This window comes from Sylvia atricapilla, chromosome 11 (assembly GCF_009819655.1).
Source record: "Sylvia atricapilla isolate bSylAtr1 chromosome 11, bSylAtr1.pri, whole genome shotgun sequence".
NCBI lineage: Eukaryota > Metazoa > Chordata > Aves > Passeriformes > Sylviidae > Sylvia > Sylvia atricapilla.
The window spans coordinates 4,063,203-4,087,479 of record NC_089150.1 but is presented as its reverse complement, the minus strand read 5'-3'; the positions used below and the strand labels follow the sequence as shown (position 1 = coordinate 4,087,479).

At 46.9% G+C, this 24,277-nt stretch overlaps 1 protein-coding gene across 7 annotated transcripts in view; it reads right to left on the bottom strand.

Moving 5' to 3' along the window:
- The window catches only part of FOXP1 (forkhead box P1), a 391,357-nt gene extending 367,483 nt beyond the window's left edge, over nt 1-23,874 (bottom strand). For all 7 annotated transcript variants that reach the window (XM_066327180.1, XM_066327184.1, XM_066327183.1 and 4 more), the window contains exon 1: nt 23,762-23,874. The gene's annotated coding sequence lies outside the window, so the exon portion shown is untranslated. The remainder of the gene's footprint in view (nt 1-23,761) is intronic.
- Between the last annotated feature and the right edge of the window lie 403 nt (nt 23,875-24,277).

Sequence of the window (24,277 nt, the reverse complement as noted above, 5' to 3'; positions counted from 1 at the left end):
TCAGAAGTCTCTCTTCAAGGAGGCCTTTTTTGACTCCACACCTCTTTTCCTTTCATTCATGGCTTGTGAACCTTTTAGTACTCCTGAATCCAAGTCACAAGTCTGGAACAATCTGACTTCCAAAGCGGGGCAGCAGCCCAGGTCCTGGCTCCCAACAGCAGGACACAGCCCCCCACCTTCACCTCAAAGTACCACCTACTCCAAGTGAAAGCACAAGAGAAAGCATTCACAGATAAAAAGCATGTTCTAGCCTGAGGCCTGTCAGCATGGCACATGCCTAAAGAGAAAAATGAATCTGCATGACAGAGGCTTGAAATGCAGGTGCCTGGATGGCAAGGAGGATTTCCAAAAGGAGGCTCATGTATGGTAAAAGAAAAGAAAAAAGGGATGCTCATTTGCAAGAGAAGGCAGGACAAAAACCAAAGCTACACCTGTAAGAAACAAGTTTCTTTGCCAGGTGCAGTAAGAAGGTTGTACCTTCACTTGAGACTCCAGCCAGAAAGATAAAAGCCATTTCCACCCTCACCCAAATCACCAAGGAGACCAAACCTTCTTCAGCTTTTAACTGCACTGAAGTCAGAACTGAGGGAGGATTGAAGAGAACCCTCTCCCAAGCCCCAGATCACTATCCCTGCTCCACAGAGTCCTCCCTGCTGCCCCTGCTCCCTCTGCTCCCTGCCCCTGTCCCTCTATCCCAAGGGATGCAGCAGCTCCCAGGCAGCACACCACACAGAGCTGGAGCAGCATCCTGCAGGACAAGACCCCCTGATGGATGCCAACTTTCCCTTGTAACCGTGCCCATGGTTTGGCGACACCATTCCCACAGTCCAGACTGACAGCGTGCAAGATCCTACATCTTCCAGGGGAAGCCGAGCTCCAGCTCACAAAGTGCCTCCAGCAATGGGGAACTCTACCAAGTTATGTACTCTTATGCAAGTTTGGGGTTTTTTAAACACCTGAAGAAAGAAAGAAGAGAGAGAAATCAATCCAGTAATCCTTGTTGATTATACTCACGGTAATTATCTTTGTGTTATGCCAACAGTATCTTCAGTCTTGAGATCGGAGATAGCTCCACTGCCTCATGGATGAAACAAAACCATAGGTTTGAAGCCACTAGAAAAAGGACAGTAGGCGTGGATGGTGTTTTGGGGATGCAGGACAAGCAGAGCAGCTGGATGCTGGTGCTGTCTGTATACCCACTCTGCTCCTACCTGGGGCAGAAAGCACAGCCCAAACTCTGCTCAAACAATGCCTTCCATGAAAGCAGAGCAGAGAAGGTGCAAGGGCACAGCAGATTGGAGCAGTGGCCACAAGTCCAAGACAAGATGAAGATGACAGTGTGCCAGAATGATCAGCTGAGGCTCTCACAGACCTGAGCAGAAAAAGGCATTTTGTGCAGGTTCAACACCTTGGCTGTGGGGACCTGCTGTGTCCCCCACGGCAGCCAGTCCCTCCGAGCCCAGGGAGGTGCCAGGCAGTGTGCCACCAGTGGGGCATGGACACAGCCCTGTGCCACCCAGCCCCTCTGCTCCTGCTTCTTCCAAGCTGAGCAGAAGGGTAAGAACAACAAAACCCTCGTCCCCACTTACCTCTCTGTGCAGCCAGGTGTTGGTAGAGTTACTAAACTTGTAAAATCTATTTTTTCCTCCTAGGTGAAGGCTTTACATTTGCATCAGTAAATAAATGCCCAAGGTCTAGAGAGCTTGATCCAAGAGCTCCCATCCTCCAGTCCTTACAGGAAGAAAGTCCAACTTCCTAAATATTTGAATATATATTTTACAATATAAGTACATTGTGTGGGATGAGAGAGAACAGTCACCACATCACAGTTTGCTCAGCTGGATCCTGCCCAGCTGTGGGATCACCAGTGAGCAACAGATAAATTTCAGTCCTGTTCTGACATTGGTTCCTCCTGTTGCTTTTGGCGTGTTGCTTAACACCCAGCATGTCCAAGTTTCCTCGCTTTATATATACATACATAGATCTATGTATACATACATACTGTAGAAACCATATTTATTCAACCTCCTACAATGTTCAAGAAAGCACTGAATTATGCTGAAGCAGTTGAAAGTGAGGAGCTCTATCAGAGACCAAGATCAGGAGCCTTGAGAGAACAAGCAGTGATTTCACATCAGCCTGCAGAGCTCTGGAGTGAGCAGCTATCACCAGCCTTTGAAAATCAGGACCCTTTTGAGAGAGCTTAAAGACGGGTGAAAAAATACTCAAGATCTTTGGAGGAAAAAAAAAACCTTAAAAAAAAATAATATATATATATATATGATCAGAAGACACCACTGCCAACCCAAAGCACTTATGGGCAAACCACTGATTTGCAATTCCAAACCACTTTTCTGCCAGAATCCTCTACTTACTATCTTATCTGATCTTCTCTGAGGGAATCCCCCAAACCATCAGAAAGGTCCTCTCAAGCTGTGCTCTGAGCACTTCTTAGCACTGAAGGTCTGTGTAAAATGCTGACAAACTAACAGCACTTTTCTGCACTGTCGCCTTTTTTGTAGTGGCTTTTTTTCTTCTGGCAAGATTATCCTTATCAGGCAACCAGGCTCTGCTCTCTTTGCCAAATAAAGGTTGCCATACCCCACACAGACAGAGTTTTACTGGCCACATGTTAATACCAACATAAAACAAATTTTAAAGTGGACGTGATCTGTATGAACACCGTAAGTAAAAAAAATGCTGCTTTAATGACGTTCAATAAATGTTTTTAAGTCAGCAATCATGGGCAATTCTGCTTGGTGGCTCAAAACCAGGCATGTTCTGCTACAATGGTAAAAATACTGCTAAGAAATACCTCAGACTCACTGCATCACACCAACAGAGAGGTCATGCTGAAGCAGACTGGAGACATTGATCCTTTTTATTAGCAAAACGCCCTACATTAGATGACCTCAGCATTTCACAAGCATTATATTTAAATCCTCCAGCAGTCTCTTAACGTGGCAACCTTTTCCCACTCCTACTTTGTAGACATAAAAATGTGGAGGACATGGTGTAGCAACAGTCACGAAATAACAAAGTCTCAACTTTCTGAAAGCAAATTTAAATTTGCAGGCTTCACATTAATGCCCTTTGTCCAAAAATCTTTTCACTGAAATCAGTAGGAAAGTAAGAAGGGTCTGTCCCTCTCCTCTTGTTTTTCTATCTTCTTGGAGGAAAAAAAAATTTAAGAAAATACCTTCAATTTGGAATCAAAATCCTTTCAGCAAACAATTTTTGAGGAACACTGCATGGAAACACACCTGTTATAAGTGGGGATGTCAAAAGCCCAAAAAAAAGTATAACAGAATAATGATGCTTTTTTGAACAATAAGTATCAGTCTGTTCCTGGCATTAATTTTGGAAATGGTATATCTAATATGACAGCTATGATTTGGAGCCTTCAAAAGGCATAAGCTATTGGCATTTTAAATACATTACACACAAACACGCACGCACCCCTACACCCACACTAACTCTGCAGATTTGTTCTGCTCCTGTCTGCTGGCTCTTCTGCGTGTACTCCACAACAGATTGTTTCCTTCCTTCATCCCAGTTTTTTCCTAAGGGGGCTTTACATCAGGCACCCAAATAAAAAGGGCTCAAAGAGACCTGCATTACCACAGCACACAGCAGAAGGGATCCTCTGCGACTCAATGGACACAATCAAGCCTTTCAATTAAACTATTACCCAAAAAGCTGTGGGTGGCTTATTACCAAAGACAGCATTTATTTTAAAAAATGGAGAGTACCATTAGAAACACCTAATATAACTCTTATTAACTTATTTGAATCTAGTTGTGAGCACATTGGGTTTGTAAGTGTCTGCTAACATAGCATTCTGTTTGCCTAATTAAGTTTTCAGTAGGGGAAGCTATAGCTCTCACATTAATATAGGGAACTGAAAAAAAAAATCCCATATAAACCAATGCTGAGCTTGATTTACCTTTATTGTGTAAGGATTTGCTACGGGCTCTTCAACAACTGCTAACTAATTTTCCATCAAAAAGCACAATTGCAGTGCAAATTCCCACTCCAGCCCAAGCGATGGGGATGACAGACTCGCCCCAAATTATAAACCCTCCACGCAATCCCTACAGCACTTCCAGGCCCTCTGGTTTTTCCTCATGGCTTTTTCCCTTTGCCAGTCCACGTTCTGAACCTTGAGCTTATTCCCCCAGCCGTGCTGCTAAGCAGTAACGCTCTAGCTGGGGAGCATCAAGCGGAGGAAAATTACCATTAGCCAAAAAAAAAAAATTAATCTTAAGAGGCTTAAAAGAAATCTCAGGGAATCAACTCCGATCTCCATGACAAATAATTAGCAAAATAAAGATAAAATACTGAAGCATCTCAGCTTTCTGCTACATTCCAAAGCGGCTTATTTTCTCCCTAAATTTTCCTCTTGCTGCATTTAAAATGCTCGCTTGCAACTTCCAAAAAAAGAAGAGAGGTGGGGGGAAAAAAAAATCCCAAAAAGCAAACAAAGACAGAGTGTTTTGCCCAAAAAGACGAGATTTCTGCCTGGCCAGTCCCTGTACCCAGCCCTGCTCCAAGCAGGGCCCCCAGCCCACACCCCACGGGAGCTGCTCATGGGGCGAGCACTCCTGGAACAGGCCCATATTACAGCATTAAAATAATTTACAAAATGGTTAAAAATCAGAATGTTTTTCCTTCGTAAAAAATAACACACTTAATGCTTTTCATCTGGCACATAAAATTTACAATACCTCCCGGAACATTTTCTTTGGTTAAATCAACACTATTGGTACTTTTTTAGCCTATAAGCATATTACAGCTCCAGCTTTTTATGGGTTTGGTTTTTTTTTTTTTTGGGTTGTTGTTTTCACCCATTGTAATACACTTTTCAGAACCAGAAACTTATCAACAATAAAAAGCATTCCCATGTCAAACAATTTTAACTACTGCTTTTAAAACAATAATAAAAAAGGCGGAGTTGGGGATGGGGAGGAGGACTGGCTTCAAACCTGACTCGTACAGTAACTATCTCGCTGCAATTAATACAAAGCCATCGTCTGCGCGGCCAAACTTGAGCGCTCTCCCCAGAATTGTTTCCATGCCGCTTGCAGCAGGCAGCCGCGGCAGATGTTGGCTGTTAAAAGGGCGCAGACGACACAGTTCATGACTCCTCGGAGGCGGCTGCGCCACATCTGCAGCCGATGAAGGCGAGCGCAGGAGTGTGGCAGACAGAGCGAGGAGAGGCCAAGCCGAGCCGAGCCGAGCCAAGCCGAGCCGAGCCAGCTCTCTTCCTTGCCGGGGCTAAAAATAGAGGAGGTGTTTTGCTCGCTCCGGGCCGGGCAGCGCCGCTGGAGCGGAGCATCCCGGCCGGGTTCACGCCGAGCGCGGAGCGGCAGCCGCTGCCTCCGAGCGCCGCTCCGCACGCCCGCTCCTCATTAACTGGGCGGCGATCCAAGTTCATCTGGGCCCCAGAGAAAGGCAGTGCTTGTGTTTAGACCGCACAATACTGACATAACATTAACAGATTTACATATGCAAAACTGTGAAGCAACAGGCATTCCCCCTCAATTGACCCACAGCTTGTAGTGGCTGCCGAGTTATTCCCTGCTTAGGCTCCGTAACCAAGTGGGCGTCATGCGACTACCATCTGGGTACCACTTATTTAAAGCTGGCAGTCTCTCTGTAATAGGCAAGCTGGCAATAAGCAGGAAGGGAATAAATTGCATCATTTAGTTAACATCCACTTGCTTTGCGGCTGTTAAAAACCCATGACTGAATAATAATTTGGTTATTTCTTTTGCCAGACAATGCTGTCAGCCAAAAGCGTACTACGCATGCTGCAAAACGTCAGCTTGCAAAATTTCCACTTTAAAAATAAATTAAAGAAATTTGCGGTATAATGCGAGCTAAGAAGTTTTTCTAATGCTAGCAACTCAAAAGCAATCGAGCTCTAAAAATAAACATGCACTACTGTAGTCACCAGATTCTGCTTTTCCCTAAAATCTTCTTTGTTTTTACCAGCCACCCACCCCAATCCATGAAATTCGCCGAACACCACCAACCTGCCCCTTTACAAGCAGAGGAACTGGGGTCTGCTCGCAGGAAGGCTCGTTAGATCCCAGCACTTCTCCATTTCAAGCTACCCACTGCCCTTCTCATCCTTTGCCTTTTAATTCGTAGATTTTATCATTTCCTTCTGTCTGACAACTGCTTTCACACAAATCGGTATCAAAGAAAGTGGCTGAAACCGGAGACCACTGAAATACAGCTAGAACGTAGCCTTTGTTAAAAAAACAAAAAAGGGAGGAAACAAAGAGCTTTTGAAGTAGGATTCTCTTTGGGGCTCTTTAGTTTGCGGAAAATTAAGTTACCAATAGTAATCAAATTTTTTTTTGTCCCAATTTGCTCGAAATACGGCCTATGCACACGTATCTCAACATCCATCTCTCCTCAGGACTAAAGGAAAAGCCCATGCTGAGTGCACTTTTACACTGCAGAGATAACAAGGCTTTGCATTATACAGCGGGAAAAGTCAGAAGAAACGTTTCCATTGGGATTAACGGCGAGGAAGAGCCCAGAGCACAGTCCACAGGTAAGAGCATCTCAGCATCTCCACCTCCCACAAAACCAGGCTCGCTCCTCCCTCGTTACATTTTGAAGGGGCATCAGGGACTCTGAAGTGCAGAAACAAGACAACCAACAGTAAGTGGAAAGCTGAGTTCATTAGGAACTCGCTTCCAGTGTCAGTGACGGAGAAAGGGATGGCAGGACAGAACCAGGCTGCTGCTTGCCTCTCCCACCCTGCAGCGATGCCTCCAGCACTCACAGTGGGTATGGCACAGGAACACCACACAGCTGGGCGTGGAGACACCAAAGGCAGGTGGGAGACAACTGTCCTCCCCTCCCCATCACTACTCTGTCTCCGTGCAGGGCTGGGACATAAGGGCAGAGCCCAACAGGCAGAGGTGCCAGTGTCCACACCGTGCCACGCTGCTGCTGGCAGGTACATCCAAAAGCACGTGTGGATTCAATACAGGTGACCTCTTTCACAATCCAGCAGCCATACAGCACAGTCCCGGTGCAAGAGGGACCTTCAGCTCTCAATCTCAAAAACCTTCCTGAGCTAACACACACAGCTGTTGACTTCAAAAAAAGAATGGTTTGGAAAAGGAGCTTTTCAGAGACTTCCACAGCACTGTGCCACTCTTGCAGCTCCAGCTGGGATGCTCAGCCAGCCCCAGGCAGGCAGGGAAACAGAGGACCCTCAGGGCCACCCACAGCACTCCACAAGGTGGGACCACCACTCTGGAATGCAGCAGACCTAAGGGCCATTGTAACAGCCTGCAGGCTTTACAAACAGCAACGAAAGTAAGATGGAAGAAAAAGATTTTAGTTGGCACCAACCTGACAAGACAGTGTCCAATGAAGGGCGAGAGTAAAAAAGGGAACAGAAACTGAGGGCAGAGAGAAAAATCTGTCAGAGGAAGTGTGATGCCAGAAAATGTTCCAGGACCCCATGGCTGGATGCCAACTCAAAGCTTCCAAAAAAATAAGGCTACAGAGCCCCGAAAACCTTCCCGATTAAAAAATCTGTGCAGGCTGAGGTTTGTCAAGTCATACTTGTGCTTGCTGTGCCTGCTCCGCCACTCTCACCCAGAGGTCTCAGCTTGGAATACTTCTCTGGAGAGGAGCAACAAGGCCTCCAGTAACTTTGGCAAGGAGAGACGTGCATCCCCTAAAGCATTTGTGTAACTCAGAGTGTTTGAACAGCTCCGCAGCACTAAGCCTCAGCACTGTTAATTGTATATACCATACCCAAGATCATCAACCCAGTAACGTTGTCACCCATGTGGTACATTACTGTATGGTCAATCTCCCTAATTATTCTTGAGTTATTTTTTCCAGTAGATCTACAAAATTATCAGCATAAATCTCAAAACATTTACCAGTCAACAAACTCAGCACAACAGACATAAGCTTGGCCCTGACAAATAAAAAGACTAAGGAAAATGTATTTATTTGTAGCAAATGTCCTTTCCTATAACCATCAAATAGATTACAACTGCATTTTTTTCCTCGCACTGCACCCTGGGATCCAGGCATTTAACTAGCACACACTACAGTGCTGGATTAATCATAAATAGAATATATTTTTAAGTGCATTAATTATGTAACAGATGCTTCCAGGATTCCAATGGAGGTAATTTTTAAAATCCCAGTGTACAGCTTTATGAATCTGTGCAGTTTCAAGGTTGTTTTTAATTTGCACTCAATACTACACTTACTTAAAACCAAGAGGTAATCAACCACTGCCTAATTTATTTTTTTTTCAGGCTGGAAGACATATCCTACACTGTTGCCGTCGGACACCCCAGTTGGTGACAGAGTTTCCTCCCATCTCTTTGCCATGATGATGGGTCTGAATAACGAGCTGAGTGAATGCAAGAATTCATCATTTGCCTTCTATTAATTTCTCCTCCTCAGACTCATTTCTGCCATTCAGAAGTCTCAGTCTCCTCCTGCACATTCCCACTCATGTAGCAGATGTGATTCAGTGCACACAGCACACATGGAGGCCTGAACAGGGACACTGGGGCACAGACAGGATGCTCAGGCTTTCCAAACAGCCCTTTATTTATTGATGGGGTACCATGAATGGTTGGACTCAATCATCTTAGAGGTCTTTTCCAGCTTTAATGATCCTAATTCTATGAAATAACTCCCATTGCTTGGAAAAATGAAATTAAATTGAGCTCACTTAGAAAGAGAGTTCTGCCATACTAGAGAAAAATGGGGTTTACCTTACTTACCTTGGTAATAACAAAAATGGCATATCCAGCTCCTGGCTACAGCACTATGGTGACTGGGACAGGGGTGGGACAACAGAGATCTCAGCAGCCTTTGGATGGCTGCACTGGAGCAGCCCGGGGCACAAGCACCACAGCCTCCATGTGTTGGATGAGAAGTTTGCTTTCCTTTCCATCTTTGCACATCTCACAACTCTTGGATCAAGTCACACATCTCACAGAGCTTCATCTCTGCATCTGTCTGCAACGCTTAATTTGTCATGACTTGGAGGGGCATTTTTCCAGGCATTCACTGCATGTGCAGCCTGGGAAGTGGCAGAGCCCATATCCTGATAACACTGGCTTGGACCTTCCCTGCAACAAACCCTCCCTCTGGTCCAGGAGGTGAGGGGAAAACACAGGAGCATGCAGAGCAATTAGAGTTCCCATCAGCTGTGGTGTGGACACATAAGAATGAACAGTGAATAACCCTAATGCAAGGTGAGGGTTATTTAGGAGCATACAGCAATTGGAGGTGCAGCCTCAGCACATGGTGAAGAGAGGGGGTGAGGACAGGAGGGGTTCAGGGCCACAGCTCTGCTCACCTGCACATCAGCCCTCCCCAGGGATATCCACACCTCAGGTCAGGCACAAACCAAGCAGGAACAAAAGGTGGGTAACAGGAATTTTATTCCTACTAAATATTTTATTCTGGCTGCTACTCCTTTCCAAAAGTAAAGGTAATAACTAAAAAGTGAGGGTTAACACTTTGCTGCCTCACTTCACAGACTGCACATTCCAATTCCTCAACAAGGCAATGCAAAACCAGGCAGTGAACAGGCTGAAGTCAGCTGGAGGAGGCAGATGACTTTGTGCAACACCAGGGAGGCCCTGGGGCAGGCAGCTGGGTCTCACCTCCCTGGGAACACCACAGCCCAAGGACTCCACTGACAGTGAAACCCCTGTGGGCACAGCCCTGGCCAGTGGGCACCTGGCCTCTCTCTGCTCAGCCTCCCCCAGAATTATCCATTGGCTCTGATGGGGCATGGAGAATGCCCACCTCACCTCAGCACCAGACACTGGTCACACAGCAAGGCCTGGGGGCAGTCAGGGACACCCTGCAGTGCTGCTCTGCGGTGCCAACACCTCCCAAAACACTCTGCTGATCCACCTGCATCGGAGCAGAGGGACAGCAAAGGAAGAGAAGCTCTCAGGGGCAAGAAGGTGCCTCCACATGAGGAGGGGAAACCAACCCTGAACACGCAGCAGGGTAGAGGGATCAGGTCCCTGCCAAACTGCAGCACACCTTCGCCCCCATAATCCCTGTGACACGGGAATGCCACCACCATGCCAGGTTATCACAAGGTGGTAACACTCGTGGGCTGTACCTGCTTGGCATGGCTCCAGCAAGGCTCCCTCGGGGCTCCTCCGCTCTCACCTCCTATTAATGTTCACCTGCACCCCTATCAAAGGCAGTAAAGGCATAAACTGTATTCAAAGCTTTACTCCAAGCCCCACTGGAAGCCTGAGCCAACACCTGGGCTCACCAGCAGCCCCACCAGTGTCACTGCCTGTGGCTGTCCCTGCACTGGAGCCACCACGGCCACCCGTGCTCTCCATGCCACACACACCCAGCACAGCACAGGGTAGGGGACAGACCCTTTCTGGGGTGAACCTGTTCCTGAGCTCTGGCCAACTCTTTCCTTATCAGCTCGGCTGTCTAACTCCACAGGCAGACAGCAGGATGGGCACAGCTTTATCTGAGTTTTATGTGCAGCTGCACTTGCTTATCGCACAGATAAGTTATTATAAAAACAAGAAGAAACAACAGCAGCCAGTAACCTGGGTATCTCAGTGCCCTCATCACAAATTCCCAGCCTCTGGACCAGCTCATCCACAGGGAAGAAGAAAACCCAAAGAACGACACCAGGACATGCATAGTAGAAATTTCAGTACGTGGCACTAAGGGAGCAACATCAAACTCACAATTAAAGAAAACCCCACACTTGGCAGGGTGGTCCCATCAGCAGGCACTACTGGGAGCACGCCCCAGGGCAGTGGGCAAGGAAGGATCCTGTGCCCAGACTGAGAAGAGCACATCCAGACACACAGCCTCTGGCAGAGGTCTCACATTACAACGAACACAATCAAGTGGCCAAAGAGGAGGCCCTGACCCTTTTAGACCCTCCTCTGACCTCCAGAATCCAATGAGGATGTTCAACTGGCAGAAAACATTTATTTCCTGCTTAAGCTAGTTTTCTGCTGGTCCAGCTTCCTGTGCTGTCTCACCCTCTGGTCAGCTGAAGCTCCAATGGGAAGCACACCCAGGTACGAGCTGAAGTATCTGAATCTACTTAACTGCAAAATGAACCAAGCCTTCACTCTACACAGCACCAAGCACACTGTCAAACAGTCAAACAAGTAGCTTTCACTGGAGAAGAAACAAAGGAGGCAAAGGCTTTCCAAGGAAACAATTCCCATTTGATGCACGTCATGAAGTTGTGAGTGCACTTGAGTCACGGCACACGTGTGGACCATTGTGATGTGCTCGCAGAGCAATGTGTCCTCCTCCTCAGTGTGCTGAGAGCATCCACAGGCAGAGGTTGAAACATGCGGAGGTGATTCAACGCCGAGGAGCAGAAACACTAAGACATGCTGCTCTTAACACCAGGGGCTGTACCTGACACCTCTTTTATTTACTCAGGAAAGTTTTCTGCCCTGTATGACCTTCCCCTGCCAATTTACCCAACTGTTAAGCAGAATCTCCATCCTACCCTGGATGGCTCACTACAATCTGACAAGTAGGTAAACACTTCCAATACAAGCAGACTTTTTTTTTTTTTTCAGACCTATGGGAAATATAAGTTGAAAATATGAATATTACTTGTTACCTGACAAAGCATTATACTTTTTTTGGGCTTATGGCATCAAGCAGGGGAAAAAAAACCCCACCAAACAAATAACCTCACAAAGAAATGGAAGAGGAAAAAAAAAATCTTCCTACCAGAATGTAAATATTTGTGCTTAGCAAGAACGAAGTATTTCCATAAAACTTTGAATAAAGGATAACTGCAGGCCAAATTTTACCCGTAGATACAGGCACATAACTGCAGCTAAAGTTACTCAGAGCTGCCCAAGTTTCTGAGAGGCCAACTCAAGCAAACAGTGTTCAGGTCCAGAAGGACTGTGAGCTCAGCAGCTGAGGCCACATTCCCAGCTCTTCTGAGTGAGGCAGACAAGATCTGCTTCAAATCAGTGAAGAACTTCGGAGATGAGTCAAACCTGCAGGATTTGCTGCAATACTCGCTGCAAAAGAGGATGTGAGAACTGGCAAGTACGCTGTGTTTACTCACTGTGCCATCTAATTCTGGAAACTCGAGCTGAGATTCAGCGTTCGAGCACGACTCCCAAGGGGTGGTGGGAAGATCCTGGCCCCGTTACAAAGCCACTCGTTGGGCTGAACTGGTGGTATCTGCTCAAACAGGGCCATGGGCTGACCCAGACAGAGGTTCTGCAGCTGGCAAGGAGGCAAGAGAAGCCTCCTCAGGGGCAGAGGCAGCACCAGAAGCTGCCTCCAGCCCAGGGACGAGCCTCCGCAGGCACCGGCGCACACGAGGAACAGAGATGCTCTAAAAATCACGCACTGCCTCAGTTAATGACACAGATTTACTCTGGGTGTTAGCCTGTTTTGCTATAAAAAGCCAACCAGATTTTTTTTTTTCTTTTTTCCTGGTGCAAACTGTCCTTTATAGAGACTATTAATATCCCTCTTCCTTCAGTTTAAGCTCTACTTCTCTTCCTTGTTCTCCCACTGACTTAAAAGATAAGTTGCAAAACGAGATCTAATTTATCTCTATCTTTTGTCCTCGTCCCTTCTCTCCCTGTTGCTGCCTGGACAGGCATATTGTTCTGTAGGGAATCACTGCATGGAGCACAGAGTATATATTTGCTGCAATACTCACATTTTTAAACAGAAAATGAAAGATTTTACCCAGTTTGTACTAAACAGAACCCCTTTGGTTCTGGACTCACGTAAATAATTCTGAACAAAGTAATAACTTAGATAAAACACTGTGCTGTAAGCAGCCACCTCAAACAGCTGCAAATATTCCTCACTATAAGACACCAGTGAAGACAACAGCAGTGGATGGAGGCTGCCAGGAGGTTATGCTGAAACAAATGCATTTCTATTTTTCCCTTTAAATTACAAAAGATTATCATTTTACTCAGCAATGCCTCTTATTAAATTGAAACTCTCCACATCAGAATTAAACACATCCTATCTACTCAAAATGAAGTGTATTATTTATCAATAATATTTAATGACAAAAACCTGATAACTTTCTCCGATTATACCACTGATTTCCTCCAGTCATGCATCATTGGCTCTGCTGGTCATTAGCATTATCACAGTGCATAAACTCTGGCTTAGGCAGCAAGTTTGATAACAGAACCAGACACCTATAGCTACCATTTTTCAGCTTGTTCAGATTTACTAGTTTACCTCTCTATGAGCGTGCCTCTATCTAATGGCATCGATTAAAATCCCTAAAAATCCTAGACAGTAAATTTCCATTTCCATGCAGCACGCTTCTGCACTCAGAAGTCCTCAGTAAATATAAAGCACTTGCTGAAAAATCAGATTTCCCCTTCAACTGGCTGAGGACCCTTTTCCTGAAAGACTATACTCCAGCCATTCTGAAAAATAAATAGGAAATATTTAGCCTTCTCTGACTGTTTAACGCCAGGAATACGCTGAATAGGCTTAAGATATTTTAGTTTAACTCACAGGCAATGTTCCATTTTAACTTTTAGGAAATAGTATTTTTGAATGCTGCAGATATCGCTTTTATAGAAATGAAGAAAAAAAAAGCAGAACAGATATACATGGTACAAAATCAGCTAAAATACACCAAGATGGGTTTCTTCCATCCTCAGTTAAATCCTGTAAATAAAATTACAGATTAGAAAGGTTTCCTGAGCAAGACCATCATTTCTCACACTACTGCCCTTCAGAAAACTCCAGTGGGTTAAGTCAGAAAAAAATTTTAAAATACTTGCACAAACAAAAATTTTGCTGCACACTTCTGACACTCCTCTTTCAAAGCATTTTAGGTATCAAGTAATTTATCACTAAAAAATACATTTTCTCTTTTCCTAACTTACAGCTTGGGAGCTTTAAAAACCTTAATATATATCATCTGAACACACGTGCACAGGCATATCATTAAAAACTAACAAAAACAATTTATTATGAGCTATTTCAGAGCCACCTTCTCCCAGTACTCATTTAATTCAATGAGAGCAGGACAGGGCCCCTGACAACTCTCTGATTAAAATTAATAACTAAAGCTGTTAAAACATTATTTCTATTGCACAACTTACTGAGAAAAATCTCTCTTCTACATCTGCTACTGAAGGTACAGTCTGTGATGTTCTGAAAAAACATCCAGAGAGATTCTTGTATGTTACACACATGAATACTCTAAGAATTTATTATCTAGCCAAACTGATTTTCTTTAAACTTTCTTTTTTTTTTTTTTTTTTTTTTAACCCAGTCCATCCAAGGAAGCTCCCGTGATTTCACCAAGGGTATTCAGGGCCTAGGCCACATAACTGAAGCTAAATCTGCCTGTCTTATGGAAATACAACTATTTATGAAATTCACCCGAAGGGGAGGAATAATTTACAGTACACTGATCAACAGAGTTTGCATGGTACTGTCTGCAGGAGCCCTGCTTGAGAAGGAGAGCTGTTATGAAAGCACAGAGTATCGATACTAACACAATTGGTGCCACTGGGTTATGCTATTTGCCAGGCAGAATCCATCTCTCGCACAGAAAATCTCAGTTTGGGTGTAGTTTCAGTATCACTAACTGCAGTATTAGAAGTTGGGACCAGTATACAAGAAACAGCAGCGATTTGATGAGGTTAATGCCAAATTCTGTGATTTGCTGAGGCAAAAAAAACCAGATTGAACCTGGGCAGTGAGCTTGGGAGCAGGGGATGCAGAAGAACTAACACAGCCCTCTGCTCCTCTCATCCAGGGGCTTCAATCTGATCCTTCAAACATGGAACAGTGAAAAACACTGTCACTGTTCTCCTCTGCCTGCCTGCTGCTCTACCTGCACATGCATCATCTCCAAAACACACTTTTGACCTGACTGAGCACCCTCTGATGTCAAAACCCCAGCCAGGCACGTCCTGCCCTGGACTGCCAGCCCTTCCCAGCCAAACCCAGCTTCAGTGTGCTCCAAACACAACGTCTGCAGCCATTCCATGATGCCCCACAGCCCCCTGCACTGCACTGCTTTTAAAGGGATTTCTGCCATAGGAGGAAAATGGGGATTTACAAGACTGATTTTAATGGAATTTTTCTTTCCGGCGCAAGTATAAAACGTGGGAACTGGGCTGGACGAGCTGCCTGAGCGGCTAACAGAGATTTGTCATGAGGTTCATGGAAGACAGAGTTCATGACTCACTGTCAGTGAGCTCACTATTACAACATAAAAACCATTATTAAAAATAAAAACGCAAGCACCAAAAGGAACACTTCAAGAAGGTTTTAACTTCTTAATCCCAAACAGAACATCCTTGAAATGAGGCTCGCAGCAGGCCCACCCGACAAAATCCATAAAAGACAACCTTGTTATCAAAAATCTATTGGAACAGCACATTTTAGTTGAAAAGCCCCCTCCCTATTTCTGCTTCCTTGGTATTCCCATAAGTTTTTTAGGAAGAGGTGTCTCACTCACACTCATCTCCCAGCTTTCCAGCAGCAGAAAAACATACACTTCACATTCACTGTGCGACACCAGGAAGATGAGTCTTAAAACTGACATGGGTTCCTAAAGAAATATCAGTTAATTACTTAATCCTCCTTAATGGAATGATCAACATCCTTTCAGCAAACAAGCCTGTGATGATTTAACGTTTTCCTGCTCTGGGAGAATTAACCCCACTCCTCTCCCGTCTGCTGCAGCCACTCGTTTCTTTAGAATCAGTTCCATTTTTCACTTCTGCAGAGCAGCCCCTGCACCCAGGCGAGAAAAAACACCAATAGGCAGAATCTGCCTCAGCGTTATCCTGCCAAGGCCTGACCTCCAGACTGACAGAAAGGCAGGTGGCCCGGGCACCCAGGAAATCAAGGTACAAAGCAGCACAGAGCAACAAGCCCCAGCGTGAGCCTGCAACAACTTCATCAGCATCCCAGGAACACCACTTCAAAAGGAACCGGGGAGGGATGTTTGAATCCCAGCTCAGACAGCTCCTGAATCCCTGAGAACCCCCGGCCGTCGTTCTGGCAAGAACAAAAGTCATTTCAGGGCTCCACTGCTCGCTGCAACCAGACCCAGGCTCAGACAGAATTCTGCAGGCAAGTGCTGCGCAGGAAAGGGAATTCAGCATCGATTATTGTGATCAGATGTTTCGTGGCTGCTCTGAACACTCCAGCAATCCCCCCGCCCCCTCACCATTTTATCTTCCTTTATCACAAGCTTTTTAATAGAGACATGACATTCTGCTTACTGCTGGGCTCTCTCTATTTATCTCTCTCTTAACAACACTTTGGCATCATCGGCTCCGCTATCTAAATCAGCAACAGTGCATGTCCGGTCACATAAAACTGGAGAGGGCTTCCCGAGATGCCTCGGGAACTCTGACTACTCTGCTTTACTGATGTGTTAATATGCCCCATCCACTAATTAATGAACAAACAGCTTAGCCAGGGAGCTGGGGGAGGGACACCAACACGAAGGCTGCGGAGAGCCCAAGGAAAGACACTTGACCCTAATTGTTAGCAACAAGATGACAAGACTGATCGGGAAGTACAGCTAAAACTCAGATCCAGCATGAAAGGAAATGTCTGGCGAAGAGGGGAAAACTAACGATGCCATTGGAGGCTGCAGCCAACCTGCCGCACTGTGCCACCTTCTGTCGGGCTGTCAGCGCTCAGTGCCCAGCACCTGGCCCAGGCTCCTCAGCACCCAGCTCCCATCACATCCCTCTCTCCATGCCCAAATCCTCATCCTCCTCCCGTCACCCTGCAGCTCCAGGGTGTACACTCCAGCCAGGAAAAACTAGGAGTTTGCTCCAAACTATGACGGGGTGATGAGAAAGCGCGGCTCACGCTGCACCTTCCCAGCAAAACCACCCGCAGAATTTCAGCCAGTGGGTTTTAAGTAGGGCCAAAGTTTGGCTGAAGTTTCAGACAGACAGTTTTAGACCTGGGGCAAAACATTTTTCATTTTAAAAACAGCCTGGACCACGTACCACAACAGATCTGCCTGCAGGTGCACCAGCAAGAGGGTGCTGTGCCCCGTGTGTGCTTTGGGAAACACTTCCATATAGAGTTCAAACCCTTGGGAAAAAGGTCTTAAGCTCTTTCTATGTGAAAAATCAATTCAACTGAGAGTCAAAGTGCAGGAGACACTGCAGCACCACGCTCTGGGACACGCACCCAGGAGAAAGTTGACTCACAGATGGCACATCCAGCACAAACACACTGCTAATGCTGTGGAGCTCCACTTTTCAGTGCCAGTTTTTTAATTCCAGTGCCCAGTTTTTTAATTCATGCCTCTGAATTCAACTAACTTAGCGAAGAAACAGCTTCTCCTAATAAAAACACACCAGTGACAAGCATTGTACAGACAGCACCATTAGCAGTAAACAACACACGGGAGAATCATCTGAAAAAAACATTCTGGGTATTTATTTGCGTTGCTTCCCGAGACCATTGCAACTGAATGGGAAACTGGAAGGGAAGAAAGCCCGCAATTAGTTTCAGAACAGCACTCCCAGAAACGCTGTAGCCTATCAGATCTGTGTAAATATTTTACGATACGGGCTCCATTTCAGTAGATCTGTCAAGATATTTACAGGGCTTGACAGTATTTCTGCCTTTAATTAAATTTTCACACACATACTTTAATGTAATTTAAATAGATTATTAGTTGTCAGAATATAGTATAAATTTTGTTTACGATTTAGTTACTTTAAGTACTCACATTGAAGAAACTCATTTAACCCCCTGACTGAGGAGCATTAAGTGTTGAGATGAGACTTCTAAAGAGCTTCTACTGCCCTTTGCACTCTTGCAATAATCTTAAATTACTACAACTTAATTGCAATTTCAAGGCACTAAAATGGAGATGTTTTAAAAACAGCACCAGGAGGGTCAATGAGAGGAGAAAAATTATTTAGTCCTCCTCAGGTACCAGATGCCTCTTGGGGAGAAACTGATTTTGCCCATGCTCTTCTCTTTGCCCATTTTCCATAGAATCCCGTCTTCATTCGCAGAATGACGCGGAACAAAAAGTCATCAAGATTATTCTGGAAACTTGCCACAACCCAACAGCCATTAGACATAAGCCTGCTCACTTGCATGCATGGAAGAGACCCGTGCCAGGAGAACAGAAAGACAAAACCCTAGAGCGCATTTGCAGAGAAGGCTGCACACAAACACAGCCAGCAGCTCCTCTGACTTGGGAGCTCCAGTGCTGGAGTAAGGAAAAAGAGCACGTGTTAAACCACTCCAGAAATCCCAACCAACAAATATCTGATCTCCGTAAAACAGTACAACCGATTCCTCTACAGCACAAAACGTATCTTTTTAAAGTAAAGCACTACCGAGATCCCACAATTAGGTTTCTCCTCTAACGACTGCATGATTTATTCCACGCTCGTTTTTTTTTTCTTTTCCCCCCCTCTCTCTACACTGGCATCACCTTGTTACCTGCAGGAGCTGCAATTCCCAGCGCAGCGAGCCGCGGGAATCGAGCCGCGCGGCGAGCGGGCTGCGAGCAGCGCTTCTGTCAGAGCAAAAACCAACCACCTCTAGCAACCACGAGATCTTCTCCGTTTCTTCTCGCAGCGAGACATCTCACAAGGATCTGACCAACAGACAAACAATCAGACTCACGATTTGAGCACCGCCGTGCCTCAGCACGGCCGGCGCTGACGCACGTCCTCGGTGGCACGACGTTAAGGGCTCCCAGCCTGGCCATACCTTTGGAAGCACTGGAATAAAGTTTGCTTGCCAGGACCTCTAAGAATGGTCTCAGAGACGCTGCTGATCTCTAGTGCACAGCGTCTCTAAATTCCACCTAGCAAATGCTTCCTGGCTGCTCCTGCGTGTCACATCTCTGCCGAAGCGCTCGCCGGGTGTGAAAACACGCTACTATACGTGGAGGGAGGGGGAGAAAAAGTTTCAGTGATACGAGTTAGTGGCACAGACCAAAAGCCAAAGGCAGCAACATCAGCAGACACCCCAGTTGATGCCAGCACGCTCTGGATCAGGCCCAGGGCAGCCGACTGCACCCCAAGCTCATCCCTGGGGACACAGGGACCATGCCATGCCTATGGGTCATGTTCAGAGCAGGATGCCACCGTGTCCCCACGCTGCTGACCACCCCCTGGGCTTCCCCTCCAGCCACCAGCCCCTTCCCACCTGCTTCCCCAGCAGAGGCTCGCCGGGAAAAGCTCTGGGAAGCAACCTGCCAGCAAGGCTCATGTGAGGAATAATTAAAACACGCTATTTAATTCAGCTTACATATGGACAGCAAACAAAACCCTCGTGCATCCAAGCCCTGCAGGGCCTGATCCCGCTCCCCTCGCAGTGGGAACCCCTGGGAAAGCTCCCTCCCAGACGCCCTGTCCCTGCACACACGATGCTGGATGTGCTGGGAAGGGCAGGAGAGGCCTGAACAAATGCTGCACCTCCAAAAGACACCCAGCTACCTGCAAAAACCCCACCGAGCCTTCTTCAGCCCTGGCTCAGCTGCATAAAAATATTTCAGCTCAGTGTCTTGAAGTTGCAATTAAATTGTAGTAATTTAAGATTATCACAAGAGCAAAGGGCAGCAGCAGCTCTTCAGCAGACTCCTCTCACCACTTAATGCTCCTCAGTCTTGGGGTTAAATGAGCTTCTTTAGTATAAGTACCTTAAAGCAAGTGAATCGTAAACAAAATTTATACTATTTTCTGACAGCATATAATCTATTTAAATTTATTAAAGCTTCTCGGAGAAAATTTAAGATGACAGAAGTATCATTATGCCCCATAAATAACCGGACAGCCTTGCCGAAATAACTGTATTTTAAACACACATCCGACATAGGTGTGTGCATGTGTTACTTCATTTGATACACAAAAGCATGCTCAACAGATATTTCACAAAAGGAATTGTGTTATCCAGTTCAATCTCTCAATCTAAATGACCACAAGAGGTACGAATACTAAACGCTAGACACATTCCATATATTTGCCTTTTTTACTATCACCCTTTTTTCCTAATTTTTACAGTGCTATGAAACAGGAGTAATTCAGGAGCTACAAACATTTACAGTATATCACATCAAGGGTGATAATGCAGATTTTAGCTCCGAAAAAAGGTGATCCACTCCACGAGAAACACACACTGCAGTGTACGCCGCACGCTAATGTCCGATGCACAATTCCCTGCTCAACTTCCCAGCTCCTTCTCCCACCAGGGCAAAAACCAGCTGTGTTACGGTTACTGGTGGAACTGATTTAAGCAGAAAATGTTTATAGATGTTAAAAAACATTACACATTACGCAAAACAGCTTAATAGCATACATGTGCATGTTTAATGCACATGCTTTTTATTGTCTAATTAAAATACATACCGTAAAAATCTACAGGCTTTAGAGTGAGTTATGCAGGACAGTTATGAAACCTTACCTTACAGAAAGTATAAAGTGCTTATTGTGAGATCTGCGCTGCTAATTAAAAAAATGCTTATGCAAAAAGATTTGGGATTTCTTAATTCTTCAGCAGATGTGCACTTGGTCTGCCTCCTGATTAATATATATTAGGGTAACATCCTCTTACTAGGAATTTTTTTAAGAAATAGATATTTCCCTTGTTTTAGAATACTTCAAAGAAATGAAAATGACACATTTGTGAAGTTTACAATCAAGTGTTTGAATGCAAACATGAAATTGTCACACAGCAAAACTAGCCTCACTCCCCTGGTTCATTTCAATTAGTACCAAAATCTAACTGCTTACTGAAATAAAACCAAGTGTCTATTACTACTCTTTACTGGTATTTCCCCTGAAAAACTACACAGTAACAGTCTCTCTGATACAGCCATGAAGACATATTACACAGTCTTGTAAAAATCCCGGAGTATAAAAGCCAAGGTCCATCCTGACTGCTTGGCAACATGTTTGAAGAAAAGATATTGCAAGTTTTCCAAACTCTAGGAATGCAGTCATCCAACATACAGTGCTTAATCACAACCAAACTCCTCTATAATACACCAACACAGAATTTACACACAGAAAGAAAAAAAAACAAATCCACATTTTCCTTACAATTCAGTGATCCAGAAATAAAAGCTGAATTTCACAGAACTTTTACGTTTTTCTTCATTGCACTGCTGCAACACTTTCTCCTCTGCAGCTCTAGACAGCATAAACAAAACCAAATCTTAAGTCCCTCTTAAAGTGTAAAAATGCACTTCAAACCATCATCACTTAAAAAAATAAAAAAAACCCCAAACCCCAGCCCATGCACAAAAAACTAACTTTGCAATCAAAATCGTAAGCAACAGAAAGCCTTGTTTGAAATAGTAGTTATTTTTCTCAGAGTTATCCTTTGGTTTCACAACAAAGATCAGCATTTGTAATGGTCCATTTCTGCATAAGTGAACATATAGCCTTGCTGCCTGATCGAATAGTCCAGAGCTTTCAGTGAGGCAGCTCCTGACAACAGCCCAGCAGCAGCTTTGTTTGATCTCTCCTGCCTTCCTTAATCTGGGTTGTCAAGGTTCACTTGTTGGAGGCTGTTTACTTTACTTTTTCCAGAAAAAAAAAAAAAAAAGTGATTTTTTTTTCCTGTCTCTCATACAATGACTAATCCAAAGACTAAGGGGGAAGAATGCTGCCAATGCAAGATGTTAAAGCTACAATACCTTTTTGCAATGAGATTTTAGCCGACACCTTTTGAATGGTAACTAGTGGAGAGCTTCCTCCCCCAGTGCCCTGGTCCATTCAATATGGTTGGGAGATAGTTCAAACAAAATGTGCAGGGGAAAAGCTTCAGAGGAGAGAAGTTGAAACGAGCAGCCCCGATTTCCCTGTCTTCCCCCAAATCTAGTTACCGAGGAGCACAGTACTTCCTTGCCCACACTCACTTCTCTGGGAACTTGAGTTATTTCAGGCTCTCTCAAACTTACAAAACGTAAGAGCTTCTCAGCAGTAACAGAAACTGTAAAAATAATACTAAACCGAGCAAAACGCCTGTTTTCCAAAATATTAAAGCAAGTCATGGATTAAGAGCACAGGCAAAAAAGTTTCTTCGATGACACGCTTGCAACTTCATCTAATTAAGCAGCTGTCACTTGTGACATCAACATTTGGTCAAATCAGCTAAAAATCCAAGTTCAGAAAAACTGTATGGAAAGGAAACAGAGTTTAGAGAATTGTTTTAATATTTAGAACCATCCAGCACCCCGGCGATCAGCAGGCTATATGGTGTAGACGACACGCTACGAGCAGTACACATCCATTACTCACTCCGAGAACAGTTACTAAAAATGAAACCTTAAACTTCTGAGCACAGAAGTTGGGCTCCAGCTTCTCTGAGAGAAGCGGCTGAGAGAGCGCTCGCAGGCGGCAGACGCCTCGGGTAGGGACGGGAAGAGCTGCCGCTGCCGCCGCCGCCAGGCTCGGGGGGAACCGGAGGGAATAGGACGGGGGGGAAAAAAGAAATAAAAAAATAAATAAAAAGAAAGCAACCAAAAAAAAAAAAAAAAAAAAAAGCTAAAAAAGTAATCTCGCTCGGCTCGGTTCACTCAAAGCAAAAAACACGCAATTAAAATCATTACAGCGAAGTGGCAGCAGAAGAGTCGCTAAAAGCGCGGCGCTCCGCAGCCCGCCCGGCGATGCTCTCCGGTCATTAACAGTGGCCGGGCGGTGCGGAGGGGCTGCGCTGCGCCCCGCGGAGCCCTGCCCGCGCCCCGCTCGCTGCGCTGCTTCGGGGTTTATCTTCTTCTTCTTCTTTTTTTTTTTTTTTTTTTTTTTTTTTTTTTTTTTTAATTGGGTTTGTTGTTTTTTTTTTTTTTTCAGGAAAGAAAGAAACCCACAAAGCGGCGGGGCGGGGGTGGGGAGGAGGGAGGCGCGGACACGCCGCTCGGCCGCCCTGCAGCGCGCACCCCTCCGCTGCGCTGCGCGGGCCGGCAGGTGCGCGGGGCGGCCCCTACTTACCGGGCAGCGGCGGCGGCTCCGCGGAGCGCAGCGAGCCGCGGCTCCGTCCCCAGGCTCCGCACCGCGGGGCTGCGCGGGAGGGGGAACGTGCGCGCACACACACGCGCGTGAAGGATGCGCGGTCCGCAGAAGTTGCGCCGGGCTGAGCTGGGGAGGCGCGGGTGTTTATTCAAACACTTCGTTTCAAAAAAAAAAAAAAAAAAAAGGGGGGGGGGGGGGATGGGCGCAACGCGTCCCAGGGACCCGCGGAGGGGGCGGATGCGCGGCGCGGGGCTCCGCGCCTGCGGAAGGGGCTGCGCGGGCGTAAAGCCGCAACAGGTGCCCGGGGAAGGGGGAACGGGCAGCCGGGCACTGCGCGGGGGGGGCGCGGCCCCTCCGCAACTTCTTGCCCCGAGTGCCGAAGTTGGGGCGTACGCGTCCCTTGCGCGGCTGCGCGGAGGGACCCGGCGGAAAACACGCGGAAAGCACGAGCGGGGATGGGAGGGGGGCGGGACGCGCCGCATCCCAGCACGGCGGGGAGTGCGCGCAGCGCGGGGCGGGGGGAAGTTTCCAAAGTGGGCGGGGAGGGGGTACGGGTGGCCCCGCAGCCCGGGGAGGGGGCTCCGCATCCGCGCACCGCCGCCCCACGTCCCCCCCCCCCCCCTCCACCCCCCGGTACCGCGGCGGCGGTCGGGGAGGGGCGGCCGAGCACGTGGGGCCGGCGGGGGGAAAAGTGCAACAGCCCCGGAGGAGCGGGGAAGGAAAGTGTCGGGGGGCGCCGGACTCACCCGCAGGACTCGGCCCTGCCGCTGCCCAGCACGGCGCGGCCGCGGCGCGGGCGGGCGGCGGCGCGGAGCGGCGCGGGGCTGCCTCCGTCCCGTCCCTCCCTCCCGTCCCTCCGGCACGCCGAGCCCGGGCGGCGCGGCGGCGTGCTCCGCCGCTCGGTAAATAACAATAGAGCCCTCCGCCCGGCGCCGCGCCCGCGGGCCCCGCACGCCGCCCCGCCGCGCCCCCGCCCCGCGCCGCCCCGCGCCCCCTCCCCGCCCCGCGCAGCCCCGCGCGGGCGGGCCGGGGGCGGCCCGCGACACCCCCGCGGAGGGAGATGTTGTTATTTTTTGCTGTTGTCAGTCTCTGACGTCACATCCACCTGCTGGGTAAACAAGGCTCGGCGCAAGGGAAAATAATAATAATAAAAAAAATAAATAAAATAATAGGAGCGGGGGGGCGAAGCGCGCGGCGCGCAGGGGGTGAAGGGCGAGAGCCCCGCAGGCGCGGAGCTCCGCGGAGGACGGCCGGGGGGGCGG